The 12,265-nt window shown below is 45.4% G+C and overlaps 1 protein-coding gene across 19 annotated transcripts in view; it reads right to left on the reverse strand.

The window, feature by feature from the left end:
- Positions 1-12,265, reverse strand: part of ST6GAL1 (ST6 beta-galactoside alpha-2,6-sialyltransferase 1) — a 256,245-nt gene that overhangs the window by 234,321 nt on the left and 9,659 nt on the right. For 2 of the 19 annotated variants that reach the window (XM_043522954.1, XM_043522953.1), the window contains one exon: positions 1,639-1,721. The exons of the other annotated variants lie outside the window; for them this stretch is intronic. The gene's annotated coding sequence lies outside the window, so the exon portion shown is untranslated. The remainder of the gene's footprint in view (positions 1-1,638; positions 1,722-12,265) is intronic. 19 annotated transcript variants of the gene reach the window in all.

Consider the following 12,265-nt stretch of genomic DNA (forward strand, 5'->3'; position numbering starts at 1 on the left):
CGCTGCGAAGGAGCTCTGAGCTCTAGCAGTTAAAGTCACGGGTGTGGAGAGGCTCTTAGTGCTGCCATTGGGGCACCTGTCAGTCAGTGTTGACTGCCCGCTGCGAAGGAGCTCTGAGCTCTAGCAGTTAAAGTCACGGGTGGTTAGGACCTTGGGGCATCCGTCAGCCTAGCCCGGGCTACCCGCCGCGAAGGGACAGTGCGTCCTAGCGGTTAAAGTCACGGATGGTATAAACGGGCATAGCTGGCACCTCACCAAACATCCCTGGCCATCGGCTAACAGAAGTCCAGCACCACTACAGTTATGCAAAAAGAAAAGGAGTAAATAAATTTGTTAGTCTCTAAGTTGCCACAAGTACTCCTTTTCTTTTGGCGAATACAGACTAACACAGCTGCTACTTTGTAACTACAGTTATGGACTCACTTTCCCTGGGCCTGCTCCAAAGCTCATTGAAGTCAATGAGAAGTCCTTCCATTGGATCAGCCCCCTGGTGCTCAAGGAGCACAAAGAATAAGACTCTGGTTGGCACCTACGCAGGTGCACAAGGCCATCTGACCTCGTATTCACCAGCACAATGCCAGCCACAGACTAGCACTGAACCAGCACCTACAATGTCTTCTGATACCCATGATCCAGAGCACACTTTCACAGGGATAACTGCATCCAAATAACAAGAACAGTTATCTCTATGGAGGTTATGGAGAGGATGGTTTTTAAAACCCCTGCAGAGGTAACATCAGCTCTATAGTTAGATTTATGTTCTGTGGTTGTCGCAGTGGCGTACAGGCATATTTTAGTTACTAGCTATTTGGCAGCTCCAGGTTCCCAAAAGAAATAAACATTGCCAGCATAATTTTGGCAGAGCACAATTTGGCAGAGCAATCAAATTCTGTATTTGCATATTTCCACTGTACCGAGACAAGTTCTCATTGCCTGTCGAGGAGAGAAGAAGAGAGGTTATGTCTCCTTTCCCCCTGCTGCCTCAGTGGGAGAGCAGTAGTGCCATCCTGCCATCTGCCAGTTTCTATTAGATAAAAAGCTGAGAGAAACTAAACAAATGTTTGAAAAGCCAGTGGGCAATATGAGTAAACAAGGTACCATCTTGCCTGGAACCCTCACCGGTTTCTGTGCAGACTTTACTAATGAAAGAGAAAAGAATAAAGTGCAGCAGAGAATTAAATTCAAAACTTGATAAATTTGCTAACAGTTATAAACTTGGGAGACATCCAAGGCCTCTGCAGCAGCTTGCCATGCAAGAGGCAAATATTGGAGAGGTGATGGCAAACCTGATTAGAGAAAATGAGCCACTTAGTAGCTACAAAGAATCAAACCACAAGTCACTGAATTAGATGAAGAAAATGAATCAGCAAACTCAATTGTTTCTTTTGAGAATGGGCTTCCTAGAGCTCACAGAGCCAAATTATATTTAATGTCTGAGATCTGCAGACAAAAATGCACGTTTGCACACCTACATGTGCAAGGGCAACTACCTACCACAACTGCACACATATATCCAGCATGCAGGTATCTAAGTACCTAGTTGCACACACAAGTGTACAAGTCACGGATGCAACTGTGGTAAGTGTACAAATTTGCACACCTGTCTGTGAGCACAAACATCATTTTTTTAAATCTGACCTTTAAACAAGAGGTGGAAAGTGTCCCTTTATCATGTATGTGGAGCAGAGCCTTCAAATGGATCCTGAAGGTGTCTGACAGCACTGTTAATAAAAAAAAAACCACAAGAACGGACTCATGTGCTGTCTGAAAACAATACACTGATATAGTCCCATAGGTTTGCATGGCACTTTACAGATACAAAAAAATATATTGACAGGCACCGAAAGACGTATCCAGCGGGACTTGAAAGAAACTAGTTGCCTACTCTCAAACATTTCCCTAGTGAGTGGGGAAGCCAATCCTACCAGCTTCTGCAGAATCTAGGCCTTTTGAAAAGCTCCGGTCCTAGCCTTTTTTGTTGCAATGCTAAAACTCAGAATATAAAGGAGTGTAGATCAAAGCAGTGCCGTCTTCCCAAAACTGCAGGCTAACAGCCGCAGCACTTGGAACAGTTCACAGCTTTCCCAAACTGCAGCAGAGAGAAAGCTGACCAGAAAGCTGTGAGGACAGGTTTGAGGCCTGTTGTGTTGGTCTCGCTCATTAGCTCAGTAACCTAAATCGGTGTTTCTTAAATGCATCACCAGATTTTTCTGACAGCCTCCGAAGTGCTGCAACAATCACTGCGCTGTTACATATTCATGTCGCTTTGTAAACAGAATAAATCATAATGCGCACTGATTCCCTTCAAAATATTACTGTTCAGTACAGACAGAGCTGAACTATCAAGGCATGAGGTTTTTTTTCAAGTCACAAAGCATATTCACTGGCTAATCGCTATGTTTACATCTCACGCTACCGTAGCTCCGTAAACGGCTATTGGCCAACGTCACTGTCAGGAAGATTACTGCATGGTGTTTGGGTAGGTTGAGACTGTTCATGACAGAAGGTGGAAGAGTTAAAATTGCCAGTGGATATCGGAAGTTTTTTTAAAAATCAGTGCCAGAAAATGACTCTGAATGTGATACAGAGATGGTACCCAAGGAGCCAACTGCTGCTAAGAAAAGCAGAACACAGAAAGAAGAAAAATGAACATTTCAGGACCAGTAGGAAATGCAGTTTTGTGATTCCATTTCTGAGCAAGTTGCCGTGTGCGCTGCTTGTACAAAAGAAATGCATCAAATTAAAATGTATGCAATGCAATGTCACTACAGCATTCACACAGGGAAGTTGAACAACACTTACCACGGTGAGTTTCAGAGGCACGAGCTGTTAAACAATGCAAAAAACAAGCTTGAAAAACAACAGTGTCAGCTCAGAGATTTTTTTTTTCTAATAAAGCAGATGAGATATGGGTGGCTACTTTTAAAGTTGCACTACTTTTGGGGAAAGCAAGAAAACCATTCAGCAAGGGAGCATTCATGAAGAAAACTGTTCTGGCCGTACAACCAGAAAATACACCACTGAGCGACAACATGTTACAGAGGAGCACATGAGATCTGGCAAATTTTCTACAAAACAAACCAGCAGAAAAAGTCACAGTAAGCCCTTTCTACATCCTGTGCTTGGATCAGAGCCTTGATGTCCTGAGGAATCCCAAGGTAATCATATGTGTTCACTTTTTGGACTGTGATCATCATTGTTCTTCTGAAGGTATTTTACGTCAGGTGAGCCACATTGATAGGCCAACTGGCAAACACATTTTTCAGTGGGTCCAGGCAAGAATGGAGGAGTGCCGCGTTAGCTTTGACAATCTGTGTGGCTTGACAGTGGACAGGACAGCAGCTTTGTAAGTGCACAAGGTGGGTGGTGAACTGCTTCCAAGAAAGCTGCACTCAGCAGCCTTTTTTTTTGTTTCACTGTTTTGCGCATCAAGAAGCTTCAATGAAAAGCATGGATAAGGTTGAATCCGTAGTGAAAAAGTGCATCACTGCTGTCAACACCAGCGATGTCAATGAAGGGAGATGAGCAACTTTGTGCGAAACGGGCTGTGAGACACATACGGTGCTGCTGAATTACAACCCGGTCTGCTGGCTTCGTTTTAACGACAGTGAACAGAGGCTATTTGAGAGCCAGGAAGAACTTGTTGAGGTTCTGAACACAGTTTTGCCAGAACTGTCCCAAAAGCTACAAGATTCAGAAGCACACGGCTGTTTGCTCTTTTTGAAAGAGTTTTTACCCATGATTGCTTCCTTGAACCTGGAGCTTCAGAAACCTCAGATAACGATATCTGACAGCACTGAAGTAATTAATACATTCAGGAAGACAATCACTGACATCATCCAGCCCCTACAGGAGGAAAGAGACTTTTCAGTTTTTTAGAAGCTTAGTCAGTTTCTCAGCTGTCAGGATAATAATGTGCAGCAAAAGTTCAGTTTCACTGTCACTGAATATCTGAGTATCCTCTTGGAGGATCCTGAAAATCATTTAAGTGAGGGAAACTTTTTCAGTCAGTACCCCTTCGCGACCGACCCATTCAGGAATTCTGGTTGAGGCTTTTTGGCTGCAAACAAACTAACTGCCTTACAAAACAGGTTAGCTTCCTTTGACTCTTCAGATTTAAGCAGTCTCAAATACCTTATTCTGTAAATGCGCAATAATGCAAGAATGAAAACATATTTCAATCAGCCTGGTATTACAGTACAGGAGTTCTGTAGTAATGTGTACCCGTTTGAGGACATCTACAAACCCCGAGCTAAAGTTGCTTTTCTTTTCTTGTCCCTCTCTTCTACTACTGTGCTGTGTGCACTGCATTTTCTGAAGAACAAATACCAAAACTGCCTCACTGATGCTAAGCTGAAAGTTTCTCTTCTAGTTTCACAGGAGACCCAAGATCCTACAGACTTTCCATTCAAAGAGCTCCTGAACCTTTGCAAGTAGTCTGATCCATACAATGGATGTGTTAAAACCCAGAACTTTAATTTCATTATCACACTGTATTAGTAAAGTACAATATAACAGGAATATGTTTGTAGTTACTACAGTATTACCATTTTTATTACTGGATTGGACTGATTTTTTTTGCCTGTGAAAGAGAAATTTTTTGACATATTTGCAGATATGTTTTTTTCATTATTATTTAGACTTTATTATGTAAAAGCATTTTTAAATTTAGTTCAGAATTGTTGTACAGATATCCACCTTTTACCAAAAAAGCAAAGGAAACACAAAAAAGACAAGAACGTGCAAAGCACCTTATTTGTGTTTCTATTGTGTTTAGATGCAGTAAAGAATAGAGACAACTGTACATTATTTTTATTATTGAGTCTGCAAAAAAAACAAACAATCACATAAATAAATTACCATGATTTGCACATGTAAATGTACATATTTATTTCTTTTCCCTAACGTTAATTAAGTATTTCAGGAAAAACTGTCAGAGTGGCCACCAAAAAATTTGCTGTGAGGACCCCTGAAAATAAAGTCACTGTTCTTGTAAGTAAGCACAAGGAGCTCAGACAAAAAACCAGGGGATTCTGCCTAACTAGAGCAGACAGAGAATTCCACTTGATAATCAGCCTTCCTCTCCCATGATCTAAAACAGACTGTGCATTATTCAAGTATCTGCTGAGCTCCCCAGGGTAAGATGCAGACATTGCCATGAATCCACAGAAGCAGGGGTGAAAGTAGGCTGGTATGGGCTGGTACGATGTACCGGTAAGAAGAGGCCGCCGGTACCAGCCCATACGCAGCAGATGTTAAGTGCTTTAACATTGTTGTCCCTATCCCCACACACACATACATCAGCGACCCTACCAGCAGGGCCACCAACTGGGGGGTAAAAGGGGCAGCTGCCCCGAGGGCCGGTGATTTAAAAGGACCCAGGGCTCCCGGCCACCGACGCCCCTACCGCAGCAGCAGCTAGAGCCCACGCCCTTTTAAATCACTGCCAGAGCCCCAGACAGCATGAGCCAGACAGACTGGGGAGGCTGACCCGCCCAGTCCCGCCCCGTCCCTTCCACCTGAGGCACCGGGCCCCCGTACTGGTAAGTCTTCTATGTTACTTTCACCTCTGCACAGAAGCCACTTTACCAGGTGATATGTGCAGTACAACAGCCCATTCTCCATTGCATTTTCTACAGGAGAGTGAGAAATTAAAAGGAAAAAATCTAAGAATGAAGGGGTAGAAACCGCCTAATCTCCTTTCACTGGGACAGTATGACAAAGTCCATTCTGCTTCGAATTAGGCTAACAGCCTATCCTGAGGGAGAAAGACAATAAAAGCATAAGGAGATGGTATTAAGGTATTTAGATCCCCATACAGTTAGCATTTAAATGGTCCCAACTCAGCTCTGAAGTTAACACCTTGTGGAGTTAGTAACTTTAGGAGAGCGTCCACACATTTATTGCTGCTATAAACAGGTGGAGACAGCTGTCTATATAGCCATCTATCTACTTATATGGCTTTCTTTGCCATGGTATACTAAAGCCCTGCCTAAGTAGCTAAGAAAAACAAATACAAAAATAAACTCTTGCTTTGCCAGCTGTAGGGGAAAATTTGGATAGGTAGTGGACTTTTTTCAATATTATTTACAGATAGATAGATACACCCACACACACACACAGATGGGTGTAAATATTATTTACAGATCATGTGCTTGTGCACATGATATTCACAAACAGGCCAACAAGGAAAAGCTACCTGAAAAACCTGGGATTGCATTAGGTTCCTGAAGTCAGTGGTATTTTTATTTCTTGCAGGAGTGAATTCCTTAGTCTAGGTCCAGTTCCCACTGAAGTTCTGACTATCTCCAGTGCTCACATGTATTCCTGTATGTCTCAGCTGACCTAACCCAATGGGGTGCTCAATCTAACGAATATCAGGCAAGGTACCTTGAATGGCACTCAGTTTTCAATGGGGAGTCAGCAAAAAGAGTAGAGCACTGTGGTGCTGTATTCACAGCAACCAAGTTGCTGAGTAGATGGATTACTGCATTTTGTGCTATTGCGAGTCATTAGAGGGGGTGTGGTTTTATTCCCAGGTATACTGAATTGCAGTAAATAAGCCTGGCAGTCACAGACAAAAAGGTCATCACGGCCATAACTGATAGGATGGGGCAACAGTCTTCTAGCCAGTCGCATGGTTAGTGGGCATTTTTCAAAGCCATGGATACTTGCATATTGAATAGCATTGAGAAATCCAAAAGTAACCTGCAGCAACATTATAACCAGTGGGCAGGTGCCCTCAACAGAGGAGAGTTCCTCAATGTGCTTCCTATCAGTATCACCTCTATCTTGCCCCTCTTGAGCTTTGGCCTGCTTCTCTCCATCCAGCTGCTGTCCTCTGCATGGCACTGGAAGATGGTGCTGTTTACACTGATGGTTTGTTATTGAGTGCTGAAACGTGTAGTGTTTCATGTTAAGAAAAACAGCTTTAAATAACTGGTTTAAAGAGGCACAGAATCACAGAGTTTCCGAAGTGAAATATTGAGAGAACTAGGTTCAGAGAAGGGTGATGAGAATGGTTTGAGGTCTGGAAATCACATCTTACAATGAGAGCCAAAGGTGCTAAAGAGAAAGTTAAGAGATGCACAGTCTATAATTACCTACGGGGGGAGAAGATGTGATGCTTTTTAATCTAGCAGACAAAGATGTTACAAGAGCCAAAGACTGGAAGTTGAAGTCAACAAGTTTCAAACTAAATATGATGTGCATGTTTAACGGTGAGGGCAATAAACCATTGGAACAGATTATCATAGGAAGTAGTGGACTCTCGATTATTTCTTAGAGTCTTTAAATCAATGTCCTTCTAAAGGACATTCTAGTTCACCTGCAAGTTGATGGGCTACACACAAGAATCACTGGGGAATTCTACAGTCGGTGTTATGCAGGAGATCAGACTATTAGATCAATGATCCCTTTTGGCCTTGAAGTCAATGAAAATTTTGGACCTACCAATCTTGACAGCATCCCTTTCACATTCTAGTTTTTAAACTGGCACATCTGAATGTACATAAAAGGCAAGTTCAAAAACAATCACATGCCCTTTACTATTGATTGGCATTGGAGCTAAATGATGCCAGCCAAGTGACACAACCTTTAAATATACATTTGGTGATGAAGACTTATATGTGGATGGAGATTAAGTAATACCAGATCTCATAAGTCTGCACTTTGTCAATGATTAGACGTAATCCATCTCTGTCTCACATTGGGAACCCTACTTTCCTCACACACATTTCCAAATTACATCATGCGATTTAATCAGTAACAGCTACAAGCGCTTTGCTAAAATTCAGGCATTTCTATCGTTTGTCCTGATACAACTCCACATCTCAGTAAACAAGGCTAGGTTTAAATCTATGCACTGTTCCAAGGTTTGACTTAACCAAGTTAAAACAAGTTTCCAAAGAAATGGTAACCTCATACATTATTATACAAAGCATCCTTGTTGCCACAGCCTTGTCACAAACTTTGGTTGCACAGGACTTTTTGTCTTATAGGAACATAAGGCCAACTCAAGAAAATGTTAGGTGATGTCTGAGAGATCCTAACAGACATTACAGGGAATTTGGTACATGTCCAAAGAGAGGATGGCTCTTCTTAGTCAAAGGAACAATTTTAAATTCACTTTCCTATTTAGCCAGAGAGGTACCTAGTTGGAACAATGCGTCATAAAGGCCTGTACATAAAAGCCGCAATCCCTTGCGTCCACTGCCTGAAACTGAATTATTTCCTCAGGAAGATTGGGGGTATTTTGTCTATTAAAAAGGAGGTACTGTGAAGATATACAAAAATATGGCTCTAGTTATCTCCTTCACTTCCATAAGGGTAGAAGAGTCAGAGTGGACAGATCTAGCTTGGGAGGCACAAAATGGGGGAGCACCATCTCTGTGACACTGTCCCTCCCTCTGGGACCCGCCAAGGAGCCTCTCTGTTGGAGCTCTTCTTAGTTAGTCCACCCCAGGTTTTCAGGGCTATGAGGGGCTGATGCCAGGAAACTGCCATTCTCTGCAACATGCTGGCCTCCACAGACCAAGGATATATTCCTGGCAACACTTTGGGAGTCCTACATAAGTAAAAGGAAATAGGTTATTTAACTTAGGATCAGCACATGTGTTTCCGGCAAAGCAGCAGCTTCTGATGGGCCAAGTAGCGGTGTTGCCAGTGAGGAGGAGAAGCCAGGAGAATAGCAGAGGGCTAGACTGGAGCTTCCCTTTCCTGTTTATTCCCAAAGTCTGCAGGGTAAGGAGATAAAACCCACTCCACAGCCCGCTAAACCCTCCCGCTTCTGAGGGAAAAGGAAGTTCACCTCCCAAGAATTTCCTGGGACTTTCTCCCAAATATTTCCTTGGGAGGATACAAAATGACCCCATGTCTTTAAGAATTCCTTACCTCTTTTATTTAAGACTTTGGAAATACTATAGTTCCTGTAAAAGGCTACTGTATTAAGAACTGCTGTAGCACTGTAAGTATGGGGGTTTATTTCTTCCTGGACTAGAACAGATGAATCCCAATCCATTGGGACCCAGTAGCAGTTAAAGAAATTAAGCCCCCACCACATTTAAGGCATATCTACACATACAGTGCTCAACGTATCTGGTAAAGAGGCTCTATATGCCAGTGGGAGAGAGCTCACCCATGGCATAATAAACCCACCTGCGCGAGCAGCAGAAGCTGTGTCGGCAGGAGAATGCCCTGTGCTGGGGCTGGGGGAGAAGGGGGAGAGGCAGCAAGCAGCCCATGGAAATGCTGCTACCCGGAGCACAGAGGCACCTCAGGCAATTGCCATTCATCATACAGGGTTTGTAAAAGTAGCCTCTGCATAGCCAGGCAGGAAGCACATAAAGGCTGTCAAAATTAACAGCAAGGAACTCCTTGGGTGAAGGGATACAGTGCAGAAATTTCTGTGGTGAGGAGAAACCTTGTTTAGGAAAAAGCTTACTGCCAGGGCAGATGGCAGAGCTTTTGTTAGTAGGAGGTCACAAAATCCTTGTGCCTTTGGCTAAAGTGCACATGGAAACTGAGGATTTGGAAGCTGAATTGACTGTAGCAGCTGTACCCAGTAACCCATCACAATTATTACTGGGGAATGACTTTTTCAGTGTAGCTTGGGCTGTAAAAGGGTCTGCCAGCAGGAAGGAGGAATACCATGCTGAAACCCCAGAAGGAAAGAGTGAAGTCTCAGGAACTGCGGGGGGGAATGGGAGAGTGCCTCTTTAATTCCTCTCCAGCAATGGGAAACAGTCTGCTACCAGCAGTGGGTGCAGTTGAGACCAGTTCCTGCTGCCCGGTGGCTAAAGGCAGCATTTCCTCCCAGGAAAAGGGGAGCGTATTGCCAGTCAGTGAGAAAACTGTTCAGGTTGCGGGCTGCCAGCAGGTTGCAGCTGAGCAAGGGATAGACCTCACTCTAGGGGGCAGAGGAAGATGTGTCCTAGAGGGAACCCCAGAGGGTGATGGAATCCTCGAGACCACTGAGGTGCGTGAGGGTTCCATAGTGGCTGCCAGTGAAAGGACTGTTCTGGCTGTTAGCTGTGAGCCCTTCACAGCTGAACAAATGATAGATCCCACTCTAGAGAGCACAGAAGTATGTATCTTAGAGGGAGGCCCAGAGGGGGGAGTTGAGAAGGAATTTGGGGAAGTACGGGAATATCTCCTCACTGATTACATAGGAGGGTTTGCCCAGGGCAGAACAGTTGTTCCAGCATCTGTGCTCCCAGGCACCCCACCTGTGGCTTAGGTTTTAAGAGGGAACTGTGTAACTGACCCCTGAGGGGAGCAGTCATACAACTGACTTCTTGGGGACAGAGAGAGGGGTGGCAGATGGTATCCAAATAAGGTCCCACTTTTGCAAAATGCTGTTCCTGATGTACTTGTGAAAACGAACTCTGTCTTTTTAGTAGGATTCTCATCCTGTCTTAAAGACTTGAGTGTCAGTGAAAATGCTAATGACCCACTGGAGAAAGGGGAGGAGGAAGCCATTTCCCGTGTGGGTAAGATTACTCCTGAGGGAATTATGCGCCACTGTGCGTGCACAGAATTCATATCCCCTGCAGATTTCTTTGCTTCCCTGCAGAAAAATGACTTTCTGACAGGGAAGCAAAGGGAAGATGCAAGAACTGTCATGCACCATTCCCTAGCTATGCAGGTACATCATTTCAGGCACCCTGAAGCAGCCAGCGGAGAGGTAAATCACCGCAGGGCTGGGGACACCCCAGCCTGTGGCTCCTATCCTGAGCTGAGATCAGCTGCTAGTCCCGGCTAGGCTGGAGGCAGGAGAGAACTGGACTTCCTCTCCCCGTGCAAGAAGTGGCTGGGGCTGCATCAGACCCACCCCCGGAAACCTCCCACAGCAGCAGGAAGCTCAGCATCCTCCCCTGCTTCCTGCCCCCATAGCTCCTCAGCTGTGGGGGGAGGGGTCACTGTATGGGGAGCTGCTCCCCCATCCACCCAACCCCCGTGCATTCAAACCTCCCATACCCAGACACCCCTGCCAAGCCTTGCCCCATACGCCCAGAACCCCCTTAGCTCTCCATACCCAAACCCCACCGAATCTCAACCCCCTGCACCCAGAGCCCCTGCCTCCAGACCCCCAACCCTGCATCAAGACCACCCCCCACTGAGCTCCCATCAGTCAAACCCCCACCCTGACGAGTCCCACCGCCCTGGACCACCGAGCCCCACATCCAGACCCCCATGCCACTGACCCCCAACTAGCTGCACCAAGACCCCCACCCCACCAAGCCCCACTCCTCCAGCACCCAGACCCCCTGCTTCTGAGACCCCCATGCCAGACCCTCCGCTGAGCCCCAACCACCTTCTCCTGGAAGCCCTTGTAGAGTCCCATTGCCCCTGCACCTGGAACCCCCGCAATGAGCCTCTGCACATCCAGATCCCCCCAACTTAGACCCCCCACTGAGCTGCCTGCACCCAGATTGTCCCACACAGAATCCTCTCACCTCACACTTGGATCCTGCCTGGTTGAACCTGCCTGCCTGACATCTGGGGCTCCTGGTGCAGAGGGGCAGGGCCCCAGGGTGTTTCTGGGGCAGGCCCAGCCCTTGTACTGTGTCAGGGTCAGTTGCGGGGCGGGGGGAGGGGGGGAGGGTGATCTCCCACCTTCGTGCAGCCAGTGGCCTGTGCTTCCCACTTCCATGCTGGAGCCTCTGCATTTATCTACTGACAAATAAAGCTGTAGAATTATGCAGAATTTTAAAATATTGAGCACAGAATTTTAAATTCTTTGGCACAGAATGCCCTCAGGAATATAAGATCCACCAAGCAGCTAAGAAAAGCTCAAGGGCCAGGCAGGAGGGTCCCATGGGCCGGATGTGGCCCGTGGGCCATAGTTTGCCCACCTCAGATTTAGAGTGAGAATTTGATATTCATAACCGATCTATGTAGTATATTAAGCTTAGTTTGCGTGTTTTGTTTATTTACTAGGTAATCTGCTTTGATGCGTTTGCTATCTCTTATAATCACTTAATTATAGTTTATTATAGTTAATATAATTTAAACTTGCAGCGCAAGATGGTATAATTTTGGATTTACATTCCAGAGAGGAGGTGCATGCCTTAGGAACTGGGAGGTGCCCTAGCTGTGCCTCCCCATACTGAGCTGATCACAGCATCTGTATGTAAATGCAGCTGGCTGTAAAGTGGTAGTGCAGGCTGGTCACAGCAGTACAGTGTAAAAGGAGCCCAGGCTGGTGGGTCGGGGGGCTCAGTGGTATCCCAGTTCCACATGGCACTCCAGGGGGGACCCATCA

Source organism: Chelonia mydas, chromosome 9, assembly GCF_015237465.2.
Source record: "Chelonia mydas isolate rCheMyd1 chromosome 9, rCheMyd1.pri.v2, whole genome shotgun sequence".
Lineage (NCBI taxonomy): Eukaryota > Metazoa > Chordata > Testudines > Cheloniidae > Chelonia > Chelonia mydas.